This window comes from Haemaphysalis longicornis, unplaced genomic scaffold, assembly GCF_048455015.1.
Source record: "Haemaphysalis longicornis isolate Haplotype H1 unplaced genomic scaffold, Haemaphysalis longicornis Haplotype H1 scaffold_1, whole genome shotgun sequence".
Lineage (NCBI taxonomy): Eukaryota > Metazoa > Arthropoda > Arachnida > Ixodida > Ixodidae > Haemaphysalis > Haemaphysalis longicornis.
In genome coordinates this window covers 276,525,781-276,547,230 of record NW_027526203.1, presented here as the reverse complement: position 1 = coordinate 276,547,230, position 21,450 = coordinate 276,525,781, and the positions used below count along the sequence as shown (strand labels likewise).

The window sequence follows — 21,450 nt, the reverse complement described above, 5'->3', positions numbered from 1 at the left end:
CATAACCGGTGCGGTGCGTTCGCCATTACGCTATCCCCACAGCGGCTTCTCTCTCGACTTTAAAGCGGGGGTTTATATTTACAAGAGCTCTGAGGCCGGTCAACTAGCGCCGCCCCTCGACTACCGCGGGAGACGTAGAACGTCTTCTTTCCCAGCGGCCGCCACGTAGAACGTGGTCGGAGGTCGGGGTTAGCAATTGGCATATCCGAACTGCTGGAGCCAGTGCCTCGTAATGCATGTAGCAGAACACAGAGATACGGGACGAGGGACTCGGTAAAGATACATATCAAGGTTGCAGTCGTCATTGCCAGTGCTATTCGGCTTTTTTCGAAATATTTAATAGGGCCGAATGACGTGTGCTTGTCACGTTTCTTTGATTCATTGATAAATAAGCGAAAATATAAGTCGAGAAAAAATCCGCCGTTTTCCGGGAGCGGGACTCGAACCCACATCTCCGCATAACCGGTGCGGTGCGTTCGCCATTACGCTATCCCCACAGCGGCTTCTCTCTCGACTTTAAAGCGGGGGTTTATATTTACAAGAGCTCTGAGGCCGGTCAACTAGCGCCGCCCCTCGACTACCGCGGGAGACGTAGAACGTCTTCTTTCCCAGCGGCCGCCACGTAGAACGTGGTCGGAGGTCGGGGTTAGCAATTGGCATATCCGAACTGCTGGAGCCAGTGCCTCGTAATGCATGTAGCAGAACACAGAGATACGGGACGAGGGACTCGGTAAAGATACATATCAAGGTTGCAGTCGTCATTGCCAGTGCTATTCGGCTTTTTTCGAAATATTTAATAGGGCCGAATGACGTGTGCTTGTCACGTTTCTTTGATTCATTGATAAATAAGCGAAAATATAAGTCGAGAAAAAATCCGCCGTTTTCCGGGAGCGGGACTCGAACCCACATCTCCGCATAACCGGTGCGGTGCGTTCGCCATTACGCTATCCCCACAGCGGCTTCTCTCTCGACTTTAAAGCGGGGGTTTATATTTACAAGAGCTCTGAGGCCGGTCAACTAGCGCCGCCCCTCGACTACCGCGGGAGACGTAGAACGTCTTCTTTCCCAGCGGCCGCCACGTAGAACGTGGTCGGAGGTCGGGGTTAGCAATTGGCATATCCGAACTGCTGGAGCCAGTGCCTCGTAATGCATGTAGCAGAACACAGAGATACGGGACGAGGGACTCGGTAAAGATACATATCAAGGTTGCAGTCGTCATTGCCAGTGCTATTCGGCTTTTTTCGAAATATTTAATAGGGCCGAATGACGTGTGCTTGTCACGTTTCTTTGATTCATTGATAAATAAGCGAAAATATAAGTCGAGAAAAAATCCGCCGTTTTCCGGGAGCGGGACTCGAACCCACATCTCCGCATAACCGGTGCGGTGCGTTCGCCATTACGCTATCCCCACAGCGGCTTCTCTCTCGACTTTAAAGCGGGGGTTTATATTTACAAGAGCTCTGAGGCCGGTCAACTAGCGCCGCCCCTCGACTACCGCGGGAGACGTAGAACGTCTTCTTTCCCAGCGGCCGCCACGTAGAACGTGGTCGGAGGTCGGGGTTAGCAATTGGCATATCCGAACTGCTGGAGCCAGTGCCTCGTAATGCATGTAGCAGAACACAGAGATACGGGACGAGGGACTCGGTAAAGATACATATCAAGGTTGCAGTCGTCATTGCCAGTGCTATTCGGCTTTTTTCGAAATATTTAATAGGGCCGAATGACGTGTGCTTGTCACGTTTCTTTGATTCATTGATAAATAAGCGAAAATATAAGTCGAGAAAAAATCCGCCGTTTTCCGGGAGCGGGACTCGAACCCACATCTCCGCATAACCGGTGCGGTGCGTTCGCCATTACGCTATCCCCACAGCGGCTTCTCTCTCGACTTTAGAGCGGGGGTTTATATTTACAAGAGCTCTGAGGCCGGTCAACTAGCGCCGCCCCTCGACTACCGCGGGAGACGTAGAACGTCTTCTTTCCCAGCGGCCGCCACGTAGAACGTGGTCGGAGGTCGGGGTTAGCAATTGGCATATCCGAACTGCTGGAGCCAGTGCCTCGTAATGCATGTAGCAGAACACAGAGATACGGGACGAGGGACTCGGTAAAGATACATATCAAGGTTGCAGTCGTCATTGCCAGTGCTATTCGGCTTTTTTCGAAATATTTAATAGGGCCGAATGACGTGTGCTTGTCACGTTTCTTTGATTCATTGATAAATAAGCGAAAATATAAGTCGAGAAAAAATCCGCCGTTTTCCGGGAGCGGGACTCGAACCCACATCTCCGCATAACCGGTGCGGTGCGTTCGCCATTACGCTATCCCCACAGCGGCTTCTCTCTCGACTTTAAAGCGGGGGTTTATATTTACAAGAGCTCTGAGGCCGGTCAACTAGCGCCGCCCCTCGACTACCGCGGGAGACGTAGAACGTCTTCTTTCCCAGCGGCCGCCACGTAGAACGTGGTCGGAGGTCGGGGTTAGCAATTGGCATATCCGAACTGCTGGAGCCAGTGCCTCGTAATGCATGTAGCAGAACACAGAGATACGGGACGAGGGACTCGGTAAAGATACATATCAAGGTTGCAGTCGTCATTGCCAGTGCTATTCGGCTTTTTTCGAAATATTTAATAGGGCCGAATGACGTGTGCTTGTCACGTTTCTTTGATTCATTGATAAATAAGCGAAAATATAAGTCGAGAAAAAATCCGCCGTTTTCCGGGAGCGGGACTCGAACCCACATCTCCGCATAACCGGTGCGGTGCGTTCGCCATTACGCTATCCCCACAGCGGCTTCTCTCTCGACTTTAAAGCGGGGGTTTATATTTACAAGAGCTCTGAGGCCGGTCAACTAGCGCCGCCCCTCGACTACCGCGGGAGACGTAGAACGTCTTCTTTCCCAGCGGCCGCCACGTAGAACGTGGTCGGAGGTCGGGGTTAGCAATTGGCATATCCGAACTGCTGGAGCCAGTGCCTCGTAATGCATGTAGCAGAACACAGAGATACGGGACGAGGGACTCGGTAAAGATACATATCAAGGTTGCAGTCGTCATTGCCAGTGCTATTCGGCTTTTTTCGAAATATTTAATAGGGCCGAATGACGTGTGCTTGTCACGTTTCTTTGATTCATTGATAAATAAGCGAAAATATAAGTCGAGAAAAAATCCGCCGTTTTCCGGGAGCGGGACTCGAACCCACATCTCCGCATAACCGGTGCGGTGCGTTCGCCATTACGCTATCCCCACAGCGGCTTCTCTCTCGACTTTAAAGCGGGGGTTTATATTTACAAGAGCTCTGAGGCCGGTCAACTAGCGCCGCCCCTCGACTACCGCGGGAGACGTAGAACGTCTTCTTTCCCAGCGGCCGCCACGTAGAACGTGGTCGGAGGTCGGGGTTAGCAATTGGCATATCCGAACTGCTGGAGCCAGTGTCTCGTAATGCATGTAGCAGAACACAGAGATACGGGACGAGGGACTCGGTAAAGATACATATCAAGGTTGCAGTCGTCATTGCCAGTGCTATTCGGCTTTTTTCGAAATATTTAATAGGGCCGAATGACGTGTGCTTGTCACGTTTCTTTGATTCATTGATAAATAAGCGAAAATATAAGTCGAGAAAAAATCCGCCGTTTTCCGGGAGCGGGACTCGAACCCACATCTCCGCATAACCGGTGCGGTGCGTTCGCCATTACGCTATCCCCACAGCGGCTTCTCTCTCGACTTTAAAGCGGGGGTTTATATTTACAAGAGCTCTGAGGCCGGTCAACTAGCGCCGCCCCTCGACTACCGCGGGAGACGTAGAACGTCTTCTTTCCCAGCGGCCGCCACGTAGAACGTGGTCGGAGGTCGGGGTTAGCAATTGGCATATCCGAACTGCTGGAGCCAGTGCCTCGTAATGCATGTAGCAGAACACAGAGATACGGGACGAGGGACTCGGTAAAGATACATATCAAGGTTGCAGTCGTCATTGCCAGTGCTATTCGGCTTTTTTCGAAATATTTAATAGGGCCGAATGACGTGTGCTTGTCACGTTTCTTTGATTCATTGATAAATAAGCGAAAATATAAGTCGAGAAAAAATCCGCCGTTTTCCGGGAGCGGGACTATTGAGAGGCAATGCCAGGAGACTTGGCGGACGACGTTTATTCGGCGAGCGGTACCCTGGCAAGAACAGGATCAATCACGATGGAGATGATGGCGCGTCCGAGAAAGACGACTAATGATGGGATGATGATGGACGTACACTGCAGCGACAACGACGACACGTGAAGGCGGTATTGGCCATTCATAATACTTAGCTATGGCCTTATGGCCTGATGACGGGACATTTAAGATTCGCGCTTACAATATATATATATATATATATATATATATATATATATATATATATATATATATATATATATATATATATATATATATATATATATATATATATATATATTATTCGCAGCATACTGGTCTCAGCGATGGCGCTGATAGCATGCCCACCTAAAAATATTAGAAAAGAAAAATTGTCACTTCAGATCCCTGCGATTGCCATAGAGTTTCACATTAATATACGTATGAAACTCTATGGCGATTGCGACGATTCTCCAGTAGCTCGCGTGCGCTAAAAGTGTGCGAGCGACGCTGCCACATACCGCTTCTGCTATCAGCGCCATCGCTGATACCAGTATGCTGCAACTAATTTGCTCGAAGCCGGGTTAAAAGAAGTGGGTTGGGAAGTATAGATGGGCTATCACCGTCGGCAGGCGCGCACGCGTTTTCTGCTCCTTTCGTTTGCCGCCGGTGCAGCTACACAGCGCTCCTATGCGGTTCGGCCACAGCTCCCGTGCTCCAATTACTTCTGACGGCACCTGTACATATATGTAAATTTGCAGTCACGTATGCATCGCGTCCCTTTAATCCACACATCCGCAAGATGATAACGACGCAATGAAGACGTGCAAAATACATAGAGGGTATCGTCCTCACCATCATCATCATCATCATCATCATCACTGGGAATAACTGCCACCCGCTCCATGAGTGGGTAGGTGCCATATGATGTGGCACACGGCGGAAGCAGGTAGCAGGAGACGAAGAAAACGAAATGCGACGGCCACCGACCGACAGCCACCATTGGGTTGTCGCTCTACCTGAGGTCCTGACCTCGCCTATTCGCCTAATAAACACAGACCTGCTTGGCAGCGGCGGGGTTAAGGCTAATATGGTTTGGGGGCGAAGAATTAATGCGGCCGACGAACGATAGAAGCGAATGAGAGCCCCTCGGCGAGTTCTTCGTACTGCATTGGACATACAGCCGATGGTGGTAATGATATGATGATTACGGTGAGTGTAGGACAAAAACTACGGTGATGAGCCTAAAATTCATTTCGCTGGCGCGTGCACACTTACATAAATAGCCTGAATTTACATCTGTCCTCTTGTAGCGTTTGAATTTAGCGCCTGTATAACACCCCTTTCTTTATCCCTCCCCCTCCCTCTCTCTCTCTCTAACCCGTGAGGTATGCTATTCTAGTAAGGTTGCCGTGCCCTCCACCATGTTCCTCCTCGATGCGAAGAGTTGCAGGGAGAACGGAATACGGAGAGGCCCACCGCTGCAGTCACCAACACTTCGATAAGTGGATCCCTAATGCCCCCAGGATTTCAAAACAAAAATAAATAACTCGACACAGAAATAATTGATGGCTGTAACCAAAACTCACGTGAAACCAACGTGGCCCGTTCGCTTCGCGCACCGCCGTTCCGCCGCAATGGGCTGACGCTCAGTCACTTCCGCGTTTCTCCGAGTGGCGGTGTTCGCGAAATCGCCCAACAGACCCCGACCTTGTGTAACCGCTGCCTTGTTGTCTTGCCTCCTCTCGTCCTTGTGCTATTTGCAATTCTTAGCGCGTCGGCAGGTAAAAACACCAGGTACAGACTATAAAAAGCCGCCGCAGCAAACAGACTTCTCTCGAAAGGGCATGAAATTCGAGATTGTCGTGGCCGAACGTTTTCGCTCAGCGCATTGTTGTTATCTTATTCCGAAAGGCGACTTTTTTTTTAATTTGTCTTACAAATAACCGGCGAAACAGCAGCACAACAAACTTTCGCGATGTACATGCAAAATTAGATCCTATAGTTGCGGGTTGGGGGGATTTAAGAAAATGGCTGGGCCGAACAGACTCCATCGATCACTCTGTATTAAAATGCGCGAAAAGAACAACGTTTAGCCTCGTGGTTAGTAAGTTTTACCAAGTTGCTATCTCCCTCAGTGTTGATTCTCTGGACCCCCAAATTATAGCAACATTTCTTCCTAACGGCGTTTTAAACCGTGTTTACAGCCATCGGTCAAATTCATCACAAAGACGTTGTGAGTAAGATAAATTCTTCGCCTCCCGTAAAAAAAATATTTCATAGTTTAATAGTGTCTTTCTTTTTTTTTTTTTTTTTCTGTTTCAAACTGCGATACCCGTTCCTTGAACAGGCCGTGTAAGCACTTCTAAACTACATCGCGAATTTATAATCGAGTGTAGCACCGGCGTCTGTAGAAATTTACTCGTGCAGATTAAAAACAGAATTGGTCGCCACCCCGCCCTGCGAAAGTGGATGTTCTCCAAGCTGTTTTGTTGTAAACACTACAAATGGTGACGGAGGAGGGTATGAAATATTTCTCGTCGTCTCGGCGGGCTTGTCGGTTGCGCTTGGCTAGGGTCACTAGATAAGGGTACAAAGTATCGGCACTCTTTTCTCCTGTTATTCCATGCCGCTGCCATGGTCATTGGTAAGTTCACATTACGTGACATTTGTTTGCACTGCGACGGTTCATAGGCGCCGCCATTTTGTTGCTTATGCATTTTAGTCGGTCAACTCTGGCAGGCTTAGCTTGTCCTCCCTGCTCTGCGGCTGCGCGCGACTGCCGTCGTTGCGTGTAATGCGTGTAACAGCATTTGAGCAGCAGAAGTGTGTCCAAAGATGCCGTTTTGCTGCATCTTCAGTAGCGTTGTTAACAAACGACCCAGTCGAAGTTCACAGCGAGGCCGTAGATGCGGCAATCTCGCAACACTTATGGACGACAAAATGGGCGCGGTGCTGATTTGCGTGCCTCAGTGGCGCTACTAATACCTTATCTACTGACCCTACGCTCGGCTTCTCTGGCGGCAAATGCAGGGTCATGCCTAGCCTGGCGCACGCGCTTGGCGTCTTGGGCAAGAACTGCTCTATTTAGTGACACTAGTCCTTAGCCTTCAAAGGTAATCTGCAAAAAATCTTTATTAGGAACACATGGTGGGGGGTCCCATTGTTCACAGGCACCTTGTCATCCATAATGCGGCTTCGATGCTTGTTTTTCGGTTTCCTTAAACGAAGTCTGAGCTCTATGCTGTATGCCTGGTTAGACTGACGCATGCGCTCGGTAAGCCTTGGCGCCTTGGCGTTTTTGCCCGCGGAGATCACTTTTGCTCATGACGATGAAACCTTTGGGGACAGAGGTATACAGCTTTGCTGTAAAAAATAAGAGACGATCCATTGGTACCGATCCTAACGTGCTATAGCATCGCCCTTCTCTCCCTCGCGAACTACAGGATCAGCCCTACGCGCACACAAACGAACGCACATACGACCTCTCACAGCCCACCAGACGGGACCCCAGGGCCAGTTCATTCACCGGCGCATGTATATTCGTCACTGAGTGGAGTTAGCTGCAGGTTTAAGCTAGCCGGTCAGAGCAGTGTCAGGTTTGTGAACTCTAAATTCGTCTGTACTTTCGGCGCCTAAAATGCTGTCATTGAAGGAATTAAACTCTCACACGAAAACACAAAGACCGGCAAAAGCAGAGCACTTCAAAAGGCTCTTGATTTGATTGATTGTAGGGTTTAACGCGCCGACGCAACGCAGGCAATGGGGCGCGCCGTAGTGGATGGCTCCGAATTAATTTTGGCCACTTGGGAATCTTTAACGTGCGCTGAAATCTCGTACAAACGGGCGTTTTTGCTTTTAGCCTCCATCAGAAAAGCGGCCGCCGCGGCCAGGAATCGAACCTCCTCGTTCTCAGCAGCACCGCCATATATAGCCACGGAGCCACCGCGGCGGGGTTCAAAATGCTCTGCTCACAGGTTTCGTCCGATGACCTGAACAGAATTCCAACCTTGCCGGGCGGTTTCCCTTACAAAGCAGCATGGACCGCCTTCTAACGAGGGGTAATTTAGGCCAAGGCATACCGGACACCGACTGTCGACACGAAAGAAGGAAAGGATGGCAAAACACACCAGGGCACCCTCCTCGCTGACCACTACGAGCAACCGTTTAAGGTCAAGACGGGCCGTAATACGACCCAGCGAAACAATGCGGTGCATTGCAAGTTGCGCTTATCTAGGCCCAGTGCATAGCACGTGGGGCACGATAAACCAGGAGCCAAGGTCAAGCCGCGCTTGCCCGGACGTTGACAGGAGATAAGTAAATCGAGAGTGGGCAGTCGGAAAACGAAGTCTCCATATCCCGCCGTTTTCGCCTTGTTTTTATTCTGTACTTTTGAACCGGCACATGTCCACTGAGGTCGATTGACTATGGTCCCGTGTAATAGGGAGTCAAATAAATTGAGTTCAAAATAGGCCGCGCCGCACGTTGTCAGACATACTACGGGACGTGCTGCCAAACAACGGAATCGATACGGACATCAGTAGGCTCGGCTCTAAAATCCGGCGCAGAAATGGTCTTCCTGGACAGTGAAAGGAAAATTCCCGAGGAATAAATTCTGCGTGTTTTCTATATCGTTGCATCTGGCACCCACCATGCAGCTGGTGATTTTTCCGACTGCCTCACAAGGCCCCACCGCGCAAACGTCATCTCGCGTTGCACACGTGGTGCAGAATTCAGGCTTAGACAGTATGGACGGCTTCCGCGGTTCACAGAAGGCGGCTGTGCCGTATATATATATATATATATATATATATATATATATATATATATATATATATATATATATATATATATATATATATATATATATATATATATATATATATATATATATATATATATAGCGAATCAGAAAATGGGAAATGAGGGGCTCCGTGAAATAAGACAGAAAATAAGGGTTGGCAGTCAAGAAAACCTCGGAAAGCAAAGGGGAGGTTGTGGTGGGTCATAGAAAGAGATGAAGAATTTTTTGAGTCGAAAAGAAAGTGGTGAAAAAATGCCCGCCGGGTGGCCCTTTATATATATATATATATATATATATATATATATATATATATATATATATATATATATATATATATATATATATATATATATATATATATATATATATATATATATATATATATATATATAAGGGGGGAAAGGAGGGTACGAATCGTGGGCGCTGACATGATACAATTCCCATCGTTGCCAGAGCAATTGTATTCAGCCCTCTAAAAAGTTGTTCCGTAATTAATTAACTAAAACAAAGAGCTGAAGCAAAATAGTTGCCTCAGTAATATAATAGCAGCCTCAGTAATAGTAATAGTTGCCTCAGTTACCTCAGTAACAGAAGCAATAGTTGCCTTACAGAGGCAAAATAATTGTCTCAGTAATTAAAAATAGCTTTATAAAAACTTTTAGTGTAATTAAGTTCTAATTAGCGAACAAAGAGTAAGTGTGTAGTTCAGTTTCGGTTTCGATTTTCTTTAAGTGTGCGAGGAAGTGGCAAGGCCCTTGCGCCTGACTTGCGCAGTGTGTGTGTGCAGTCTCCAGCTCAGATCTGCGTGCGTGCAAAACGTGTACAACTGGTACAACTCGGACGCACGCGCCGAGCAAGTGCCTGCCTCCCCAGGCGCATGCGAGGCTGCCATTCGTTTCTTCACGTTAAACACCTTATCTATTGCCCCTGAACTGACGCCGGAACAGCGATTACGTTCTGAACTTGACTACCGCAAGTTCACTACAGGCTACGGAGTGGCAGCCAGCGATCGTTTCCGTTGGAGGAGAAATAAAAGGGGCTTTTATAATCGTTCCATTTCAGTTGTTTTATTCATGGAACTTCATATAGCTCTCCATGCTTCGAACTTTCGCGCAAACACTCGTGAAGGTAAAACGAAAAAAATAGGTAACGAAATGCGGTTTCTTTTTCAATCAGTCACAATATATATATACGATTACTCTCGACATGTCGTAGACACTCGAGTCACGGCCCAGGGGTTAAAAAGAAGGTCCCCTTCACCCCGAGAAGTCGGATTGGCGTTGGCTACCACCCCCAAGCACAGGAAACAAAAATACCTTAACATAAATACCTTAGAAAGTGGAGGGGAAAATCGCCCCGGCGGTAGCGTAGTGGTTATCGCACCAGACTGGTATTCTGGAGGTCGTGGGTTCGGATCCCACCTGGCGGGCATTTTTTCTCCACTTTCTTTGTTTCCAAATTCTTTATCTGTTTCTATGACGTACTATATCCTCCCCTTTGCTTTCCAAGGTTTTCTATATATATATATATATATATATATATATATATATATATATATATATATATATATATATATATATATATATATATATATATATATATATATATATATAAAAGAAAGAAGGGTTGGCAGTCAAGAAAACCTCGGAAAGCAAAGGGGAGGATATAGTAGGTTATAGAAACAGATACAGAATTTGGAAAGAAAGAAAGTGGAGAAAAAATGCCCGCCAGGTGGGATCCGAACCCACGACCTCCAGAATACCGGTCTGGTGCGATAACCACTACGCTACCGCCGGGGCGATTTTCCCCTCCACTTTCTCGGGTATTTATGTTAAGGTATTTTTCCTGTGCTTTGGGGTGGTAGCCAGCGCCACTCGGACTACTCGGGGTGAAGGGGACCTTCTTTTTAACCCCCGGGCCTTGACTCGAGTGTCTACGACATGTCAAGAGTGGTCGACCAGCGTTGAATCCTCTTAAGCTTCCTATGGCACCAAGACTGCCAGAACAGAGGCCCTCGCTATGCATGTAGCGAATCAGAATGGGAAATGAGGGGCTCGTTGGAAATAAGACAGAAAATAAGAGTTGGCAGTCAAGAAAACCTCGGAAAGCAAAGGGGAGGATGTGGTAGGTCATTGAAACAGATAAAGAATTTGGAAAGAAAGAAAGTGGAGAAAATTTTCCGCCGAGCTCGAAATACCCGGGCACACAAGATATCGGCTATTGAGCGGGAATCTCCATTGTTTACATAACCTTTTTGTCCGCAAGATCCCGCCTCACCTTCCTGGGCCGTTCCCTCTTGAATCTACTGCAAAGGGTATGAGTTGCAGAGGTCCAGCGCTTGCGTCGCCGCATCCCTTGGTCATGACACGAGAAGGGGGGACTGAGAACTTCTCCTCTAGTTCATTTCCCGTATTCTCTCTCGAAGCCCCCTCTTCCTCCCATTCCACCCAACTCGACCCCCATTCCGAAGAGAAATGAACACTCCGTCGCCTCCGTCAATCGGTCGGCTTACTCCGTCGAGTAAGCCGATGAATGCCATTGCGGTCACAACTTTGGTGGAGGCAGTGGTGCCGCCAAAGCGGGAAGACCCAAAAACTGGCTAAAGGCAAAGTTCGTATAATACAAAGAGGGAGAAAAAAAAAGAATGTAAGAAAGGAAAATCAGCCAATCCGCATAAAGGAAAAAAAAGGAAGAGAAAGAACGGGAGCGGAATGAAAATGGGGAGAAGTGGGTCGAAGGAGAAGGGGAGGAAACAGGGAGAGGGCAGGCACCGGACAATGTGATTGACGGCTGCTAACGAGGAAGGAAGAGCACGAGAAGTGGTTCTTCTGATGCGACAAGCGGCCAGGCACGGTTATGTTCGTACGCATACCGCGCGGTAAACGTCCCTCTCGCAGAATCTACAATCCCTACAGAAGCGCAGAAAAACTTCACTCGAAGCGGCACATGGGACCCGTCAAGTATCTTCGTCGAATTGTAAAAAAAAGGAAAAAAAAAAAAAAGAAATGCTGTCGGGAGAAGAACGAAGCAGGTATTTACCTTTATTGCAAAGAGAGCCCACAGCAAAATGAGTGGGTACTGCCGGTTTTTAAATGTGAAACATTCTTTTCGAGACGCATATACATATATAGCGCACTCCATGGGGACTTTTTGGGTGAACCGTGTCGCAGGTTGAGCTGGTGAGGTGAGGAGCCGCGAGCCTCATTAACGATTTCCCCAGGAGCGCTCTTATCGTGACAAACACAAGTTTTTGGCACTGTTCGTGTATTTCTTTTTTTCTTTTTCCTTTTTAGAATTCGTAGCGTGTCGCCACCGCGTCGTATTCGTACACATGACGAGCCTGAGCGTCTGGAGGAGGCACTTGCGCCATAAATACTTGGCTCGGCGATAGGGGAAAGAAAGAAGGGGGAAGGAAGCTAGCTGTAAATATGCATCTTTTTACCTTAGAAAAGGGGGGTAAACCAGTCGCAGTCCCAATTTTCTAAAAACTAATTTATTAAACATATACATAGTACGAATCTCACTAAACCTTTTCCCCCAATAGATTTCTACGTCATCTACGTCATTTCCCGGCAGAAAAAAAAAAAAACTGTAGGAGCCTTGTATGGCGCCGGTTCGTCTGCCGTGTCTTCGCAACCTTTGTGGTCCGTCATTTTTGTTGTGCGAAACTGCCAGCGTCAAAACCCACTCGGAAAATTTTATGCGACAGGAAACAACACAACAGCAAGGGAAAGAAAAAAGGCGCACACAAAGAACGCATTCGAGCGCAATCTGTGTATCATCAATATTGCCCACTTCAAGGTCCCTTCAACACTTCCCCTACCTCGCTGGCGCCATTGATTTTCGCCGTTAATTTCCGGTTCGAAGTAAGCACGCTGCATCGGTCTAGTTTTGATCGGTAATAAGGGCCGGTTTAAGGTAACTGTGCCGTTCACAAACTCGATCGGACGGCTCAAAAAGAGTGCCTGCACACGTGGAGGGGAAATACGTCATCGGAAGCTGACAACCGTACGGAAGCGGCGTCTGAGGGCTCACCCTTTCTGTAACTATGATAGAAAAAAATGTTCGGCCCTTACACCCTGTGGAGATGGTTGACGAGGCAAGCTGAATAGAGACGGTGTTTATCATGAGGTTGATAACTCGGGTATATCAAAGGGTTTCTGAACTGTGTTACGCAATGGTGTGCCACTTCGCGCATCGGTTTATGCCGAGCAGTGAAAGCAGGGACGCGTTTGGCTTGGGTTTAGCACCATGTTTATTTAAACGCCGCCCATTCGCTGCACTGGTGAGGCGATGAGGGCGCAGTGCGACGCGTGTGGACGTCCAGGCCCCTCTAGGTCGCGCGAGTCAATTGTGACACCGCGATTAAACTGCGACGGTATCCGTGCTCCCTGCACTGGCTCAGAGTCTATATATAGTACAGAGGGCAACACCTTTGTCTATAACACATGTTTCTTACTTACAGCCTTATCTTGCCTCGGCTGAAAAACATTTGAAGGAAACTATTCTGTCATTCTAAGGTCTTGACCATATATTTTGACCTCAACGTTTTTTGTGGCACGTTTGAGTCCGCAATTTTTAGAGGTAACCAGTTAACGATGAACTCAGTGTTATAGACAAGGTGTTGCGCACTGTACGTCTCCTGCTCAGCAGGAGGTCGCGGAATTACTGCCCGGCCACGATAGCTGCTGTTTTTCCGAGGGCGGTGAAGAACAATTGAAATACGCGTATTCAGGATTCCAGCGCTTGTTAAAATGGCGATTTTTGTGGCTTCTTTTCAAACGTTCGGTTCAAGGTGGCGACTTTTGGGGGCTATTGTCGACAACTATTCCGTCGACTTTTTTTTTTTTTTTTCTGGGGACCTGGCAACACTGGTCACTACTGCAGCCGACTGCAGCAGAAAGACACTCGTTTGATTTTCTATTGCCACATTGAAGCGTGTTTTTCTAAAAAATTCCGTGGGCATGCAGTTAAGTCTGGTTACGGGATTTCAAGGTGAAAGGCATCGATAATGAGACTTCACCGCTTCACCGTGTGTGCGTCTATTCCGTCACTTTCATTTCTTCGTCTTCGCGTGCAAATTACCCCAACAGGAACAGGCAGACTGGCCGCAATTCACGCGCCAGCTTCCCCACAGCGAGATCTCTTCTCTGCGGGCACCTGTTCCAAGCTTGTGAGGTCGTGTTTCCCTGCCACGGGGCACCCATCAGGCTAGTTTTGTTCCATGCATCAAGGCTGCTGGGTTGGAGCTGTGATTAGCCACTTGCCTCGTGCTCTGGCGGCACGGATTCAGATCCCACTACAATCGAAATGTGTCTTTAGTTACTGTTTGCAGAGGCGGCCTATTTGGTACCATTCGTGTTGCCCAAACAACGACGACTACGACTGTAGGTCACTTTTCGCCTTTGATGAGACAACTGAGGCTTTCGCGGTCATAAATCTTTATTACTACTACATGAGGACGATGATGAACAAATTTATTTTTTCCAAAGCTCAGAAAGATCCCAGAAACGCCTGCCCTCCTCAGACGGCGGCCCGTAGGCCTTGAGCACAGGCGGCGTCCGAGGATAGATGGATGATAGCTTTGCGAAGGGCAGCATCGGAGCTGAGCACGCTTGTCTTCCACTGCACTGCTCGTGCGTGCACGCGACGCGTGCATGTAGTCGCTGTGGCCATAAGAACGGGGCATGTGCCTGGACTGGAAGGAGGAGGAGGAGAAAAACGTTTTATCGAACGTGGCGGCGTTCGGCGGCAGTGGCTCCGGAAGACACCGAGAGAAGCGTCGGTCCAGAGGTTCTTGAAGAGGAGGTGCCGCCCGGCGTACGGTTAGACCGCAGCAGAGCTGCAGGGAGCCCGTGGGGCCCACCGCTGAGCTTGGAACATGACCGATGACCTGTGTTAACCCTCCCGCAGTGAGGGTTGCCCCAACACCTGCCGTCACGTCTCCCCTCCTCCCCCCCCCCCCCCCTCCCCCCAACCCGATTTCTCCCTCATCCTCAACCTGCCAACCCCTTCATTTGAAACAATGTTGCCCCAACACCTGCCGTCACGTCTCCCCTCCACCCCCCCTCTCCCCCAACCCGATTTCTCCCTCATCCTCAACCTCCCAACCCCTTCATTTGAAACAATGTCGGCTATACGTAATATGCCCGTAGGCGGTATTGCAGTCATAGGAGAAATTTCGTTTTAATTTTTAAATGCGAAAGTGTTAGTTCAATCAGTAGGTCAAAAATTGTTCGCGCTTCGAGGGCGAAAGCCTGGCGACACTTTTTTTGCTGCAACATTACATTTGCGTCTCCTTCTTCGCTCCCATTTCCTTCTCTTTTGGTTGAATTGCTTCGACCGGCCTCTTTTTGTGCCACGCTGTGTTTGCGTCGGTTTCATTTTTTTCTTCTTGCGGCGCGAAATCCGCCAGCGAGCAGACTGAAACACGCCACGAGTTCCCCGGAATCAGGGTTAAATTCCGCGTGGCCGAACTGCACCTGTTCTAATCGTTTGCCATCGCGTTCAGGTGCCACGCGGCAGGCGATATTGTACAACTTTAACGTTTCGAATTTGTACTTTTGAATTTTCGGGCACATGAGCCTCGCAGAGCTCCAAATTCCCGGTCGATCCATAAAGTGGGTAACTGCGTTCACGAAAGCAACAACAACAGCAACAACTTTTGTTCCACCGCTCGGAATGTGCTGAAATAGCATAGCGGTAAAGCATCGGGCTGCTGTTGTGAAGACCCGGGCTCCAATCCCAGCGGATAGCAGATGCGTTTGTTAGTTACTCTTTACCGCGGCGGCCATCTTCTTGACCGGACAGCAGCAGCAACAACAACGACGGCGGTTTTTCTCCGAATGGGCCAGTTAAGGCTTTCGCCTTAATAGGGCTGAAGGAACCAGTTATTCACAGCTCACCGACGCACACCGCTACTCACCGGCACAATGCGAAACCTGTTGTGTTGCTGCTTCTTAATATCCATCATCCGATGCCGTAAGAATACAGTCAAAGTCTTCAAGGAAAGCTGTCGCCTAAACATGTGATGTTGAGAAAGTTCAGGGGCGCTCTAGGTTTCATGAAGAGTGGTTGTAAGCGCCTATTACGGTATATAATGCGCGCGGGAAGCTAAGCAGGCAGCGAAAGGGCTGACGAATGGAGGGCAGCAAAAACACTAACTGTGAGCGTCCATATTCTTTCAATACGCTACGTCAACTTATCTATCTTAGCTTTATTTGTGTGCTATGATCATCAACTGTTGTTTTATTCCTGCACCATAGCAAATAAATAATGTTGATGGTCCAGTTTGCCACTTCTTAAAATTTCGCCTTTTTTGCCCGCGAAGGCCATAGAAAGGCCATAGAAAGGCCATAGTAACGGCTAATATCGCCTTCTTAAACAAATTATTCTGCAGACCTCTATTGCAGCGGGTCTGTTAGCCAAGATGCAGCCTCGGCTCATCGAACCGTTGAAAATTGAAACGAAATCTCACATTGAGCTGAAGAACGGCCAACAGCTTTTGACAGAGGACGTCTGAGCTACCAGCTTTGTAACCTGGTGGTGGTTGCCACAACAGTTCGCGGCCGGTTGCACGTAGCCAGCAGTTACAGTAGCTGTCGACATGTTCTGATATGAGCTATGAGAAATTTATACTTGTAGAGCCCCGGCCCACTTTCAATGCGTAAGGAGCGCCGTCGGTCGTTTGTCGTGGCCTCCTTTATTTCTCGTAATCTTTGTTGTCTCTCCATTGTCCTCCACTGTGGTGTATCTTCTTGTATTCAGGGTGTGTGCCTGGAAATATCGCCTCAAGTGCCTTTATCAGGTCTCACCGTGTCAGCGATCTTCTCTCGTGGAATTCATGCGCGCGACGCTGAATTCCGTACTCCGCGAAGTATCCTGAAAGTGTCATTACGTTTTGCCCTGCAGTGCACCACGAAGACGATAACACACTCTAATGGCTTACTGCTGAAGCGAACCGCTGCAACTGAGTAATTTTTCACTGTGCGCAATACAAAATATTGCAGACTGATTATGGGGCAAAATGATTCTGGGCCACCAGGTTTCTGCACTTTGATTTCGATAATATATGATGCGATAAAATGCTGTTGGGCAAGTTAGTGCATCGCACTCGCCGCGGTGGCTTAGGGGCTTTGGCATTGTGCAGCTGAACCCAAGGACGCGGGCTCGATTTCGATCGCGGGGGCCGCTTTTCTGATGGAGGCGAGAAGCGAAAACGCCCGTGTGCCCAGATCGAAATCAATCCGCGGAGCGCTCCACTACGGCGCGCCGCCTCACAGTCCAGGTATAGCTAGCGCGTGAACCCCACAATCAATCAAGTTAGTGCACTGCAGCTTGAAGAACGGAGCTATGAAAACCGGATGCGACAAAGCAAAACGACGACAGGTCACAGCTGTTTGACGGTGCCTGCAAGACTACTGCAACGAAAAAAGTGACCAGAGGTGATCCCTTGAACGCATGAAGTGCTAATAATCTAAAGCGCGTGAACGCAAAGTGTGCCAGTTGTGTGCGTTGCAGGTGCGTCAGCGGAAAAAGAAACACATGCAACGCGCGTATCATTTACCAGATGTCATTCACGCGCGGAAAAGGGTACGTCGGACAGTGCGCCCGATGTGCAAATGACCTCCTAAGAGGGCGCGATCTTCCTACCAAGAACGGCACCGGGTCGCTCATGCCATTCCACTGTCCTAAAAGTGGTTGCTGTAGCGGCTCAAGAAAACAATCATCATTGGAAAAGGTCGTGACACGGTGGCGCGTGAACTGCATGAAGCGCATGTTATAGATCAAACGGCGGCACTCACGGCAGGGGGAAAAGGCTTGGCACACATGTCCTCGCGCAGCACAATGCTTGCAGTGTTTGGTTGGTCACTGCTGCTCGTGTGGGATAAACTACGAGGCGACGACTGTTCCCACGCAGTAGTGGAACAGTTTACTACAAGCTACTCACTCAGTAAGCTTAGCACAGAACTTTCGCGAATTCCACTAATCGCCTATACCGTCAAGGAAAATAGTTCACGAAAACGGGCAAAATACCGGCGAGTTCAGAAAGTACGATTCAATACGCTCCATCGTTTCCAATATCGACGAAAAAAAAAAAAACTTACGCGAAATTCTATATTCCGATCATTCGGTATAATTAAACGCACTTATATATATTCGCGAAGGCAATCTGGTGGCTCGCGCATTTATAATTATCCGACAAGCCGAAATGGAGGGAGTTATCTTCGTGATGTTCTTTTCCCCCGGGCTTCTCCTCCAATCCGCAGCAGCGCTGAGGATCTGACCCCGGGTATCCTCAACCGACAAACTCAGCTTCCAATGCAAAAACTATACATTTATTTACAAGCCGGCGGGCGGCTCGGAAACAGTGCTCGGGCGGAGCCCAAAGACAACGACCCGCGAGCTGCGGCGTCCCGATGTCGTCTCTTTGTCTTCTTCCCTCCACCCGGTCGCTGGGGGCCAGGGAAGAGGGGAAAAGCGAGTCCTTCGTGGGGGTCCAACCCCATGTGGTGGCCATTAGCGCATCCGGTGCGGGCAGGCGCGACCTTCCTCGGAATGCGCGACGTTTCAAGGCGCTGCGCGACACGTGCGTTTCATTACCGCACCAGTTGGTGTGCCGAAATGCCCGACAGAGGGCATTGTTTGGTTGATTTCATATTGACGCAACAGTCGGTGAATATGAGCAATTCAGCATCGATAGAGCGCTTCGGCCGATCCGAATTTTTAGAGCGTTTTAACATAGCGGGTGGCGTGCGCTAACGCTACGGCGGCGGGTGCTAGGACCCGACTGGGCAGATGCGCATTCATTCCGCGGGGCCGGTGGCCAATGCCTCGCCGAGCCGCGCATTCGTTCCGGTGAGGGGTGAAATATCCCCCGTCGCCGCACGCGCATGCGCAGTCGGGTCCCGGTAACCCGCCGCCGTAGCGTTAGCGTACGCTAGCCGCTGTGCTGCACTCTCTCTTATCAACGTGCTCGAAAGCCTACACCCAACCGGAGAGCCACCCTTGTGGGAAGCGGCTGACTTGAGAGGGAGTCGGGAAGTAGTCCGATCAAATAAGTCGCACAAATGCGGTTAATTGGTTAAAAGAACGCCCTTAACGCCAACACGGTAGATGGTTCGCCCACTTGCAGGCTTCATTCCTACCTTTACCCCAAAGTGAATGCCATCACTTGTTAATTAATCAAATGGTTACGACGGGCGTTTCCTCGCCTAATCTAGAACAAGCCGTATACGTGCTCAGTGAAAGTGGTGTGGAAGGTAGCACCTCTTTAAATAAACTTTTAAGAGTTGACCGTCTATGCAAGATTATCCTTTAGTGGTAGCAATGTTTAGAATGAATGAACCCATGTTCATTGAAGAGAGAGAGAGAGAGAGAGAGAGAGAGAGAGAGAGAGAGAGAGAGAGAAGAGAGAGAGAGAGAGAGAGAGAGAGAGAGAGAGAGAGAGAGAGAGAGAGAGAGAGAGAGAGAGAGAGAGAGAGAGAGAGAGAGGAGAGAGAGGGAGAGAGAGAGAGAGAGAGAGAGAGAGAAGTCCCACTTGACATGACCCCAGGCCTCGGTCAAAGATCGGAAATGGGATAGGAAGTAAGGAGTGGGGAGAACATGGAAAGAAAGGCAGCTAGAAGCAGTCCTCAATGCCGGGCGTCTCTGGTGAAAATCGACAGTGTCCATCAGGTACTTTCTGTCAGGCGGAGCTCCCAAGTGGATTAACCCAAAGTTCGTAGTCTGCCGATCGTAGCGGGCCGAGGGTCTTGCAGCGTTCTCTAGAATCACTGAGTGCCGAACATTTCCATAGGTAGTGTCGCGCACGTGCACAGGGCCCCGGTACGACATTTCTGGCAGTTAGGGAGAGCTGTAAGGGTTTCCACGCCCGAAGAAGTATAGTGAGTCGCTCAGGCGTAAGGGCCGTGCTCACCGCACTGTTGCCCAACGGCCGAATCCAGGGGGCAACGGGTTGGGGTCTTCCGGAACTTTGTTTTGAAGAACGTCCTTCCGCTCGGCCTTCGTCAAAGCAGCACCGTCCTCTGTGTCGATATCGGCCACTGCATCTGATTCTCAGAAATGTTTAGAAAAATGTTTATATTACTGGACTGCCCGTTTCCTCTTTGCGTACGTGTCTCGGAGGTCACGAAAAAAGCGGTACACTCAGTGCGGTAGCTAACAAGCATTTTCGTCAGTGTTTTTTACCGCGGTGTACCCTTGCAACGTGTTTAACGCCTAAGATTACTGAACTAATTTTGAAATAATACCTTGCGATCCTTCATTCATAAAGTTTCAATGTTGACAGTGCTCCGCTGTGGGCTCAAAAAGTGAAGAAAGAAAGAAAAAGTTCGGTATACTTTGAACGACAAAAAAAAAAAAAAAAAAAACGCGGCAGTTTGAGCCCACGGGCATAAGAATGCCCAATGGATAGGCTCGAGCATGGGATCTTCGATACATTAAAAGTGATGGAGAGTGCCGGTGAGGCGCGAACGCGATAAGCAAGCTGCAAATAAAGCACCAGCGCCGAAGAGATAATTGAAGCCTGTCAAAGCCAATGATTTCCTTTCGCGTCGTTTGGTTGACCACGCCAGCTTTCACAGCCCGCAATGACTGCACCACAGAGGAAAGAAAAGCTTTCCTCCGTGGCTGGCACTGACGCCAGCCTATATATTTGTAAAGGCGAACCTTATCTAATGTTTTTATCTTAGGGAGTGCTGAGAAAGCTGTAAAAAAAAAACGATAATCCGCGGTCTCATAGCTCCAAGCAGGATAGCCGTTAAGCTGTACAACGAACGAAGGTCGTCCCCGCGTTTGCAACAGGCTTAATTCTCTCCTATAGACCCTGTCGCCAGAAGTGGTTGCTTAATTGTGATAGTTAATTATTGAATCTCCGCTAATTATTATTATTACGGTGCAAATTACTGATTTTCTAGGGGCCACCGAGCCCAGCGAACACACGGTGAAAGTAGCGGCGTTTACATGTCGGTGACAGAATCGCAACGAATCCAGTTTCTGCCGCGTCGACATAATGTAAACGACAGAATTCGCTGTGCAGGCGCAGCGAAAGTCACTGCGACAGCAGACTTGGATGCGCGCTTGCCGCCACGCTGGCTCGCCTCGATGTTGCTCTGTTACGTGGATAGCGAAGCGCGTACATGGCTCGCATATAATAATATACTTTATTAGCATACATATATTCTGCGAGACCCAAGCCTGCAAGGGCCGCAGAAGGCAGTGTGCCCATACCAATAGGCCTGCGGGCCCAGCTTTTCCGGGCATATACCCTGCCCCGGAAAAGTGGACGCGATGGAGGGGAATAAGCAGCGGCTTCTCCTCACGATGACGATGAGGGGACAGCAAGGTGGCCGCGCCGCGGGCCCATTTGGGGAGCGGGGGTGTGTCACAGGTGTGTCATGCGGGGGAAAAGGGCAGCGCGGGTCGGCTTCCCTCAACAGGGTCAGTCTCAGCCTCATAACGATTGCGGGGGAGCGGATGGGGGGGGAGGTAATGCGTGTATTGGCGCGTCGTCACATCGTCTGTCGCCTGA

The 21,450-nt window shown here is 49.1% G+C and overlaps 1 protein-coding gene across 2 annotated transcripts in view; it reads right to left on the bottom strand.

Moving 5' to 3' along the window:
- Glut1 (Glucose transporter 1) overlaps positions 1 to 21,450 on the bottom strand; it is a 287,313-nt gene that overhangs the window by 86,722 nt on the left and 179,141 nt on the right. The window contains exon 1 of one of the 2 annotated variants that reach the window (XM_077678425.1): positions 5,704 to 5,788. The exons of the other annotated variant lie outside the window; for it this stretch is intronic. The gene's annotated coding sequence lies outside the window, so the exon portion shown is untranslated. Of the gene's footprint in view, positions 1 to 5,703; positions 5,789 to 21,450 lie in introns of those variants that run through there. 2 annotated transcript variants of the gene reach the window in all.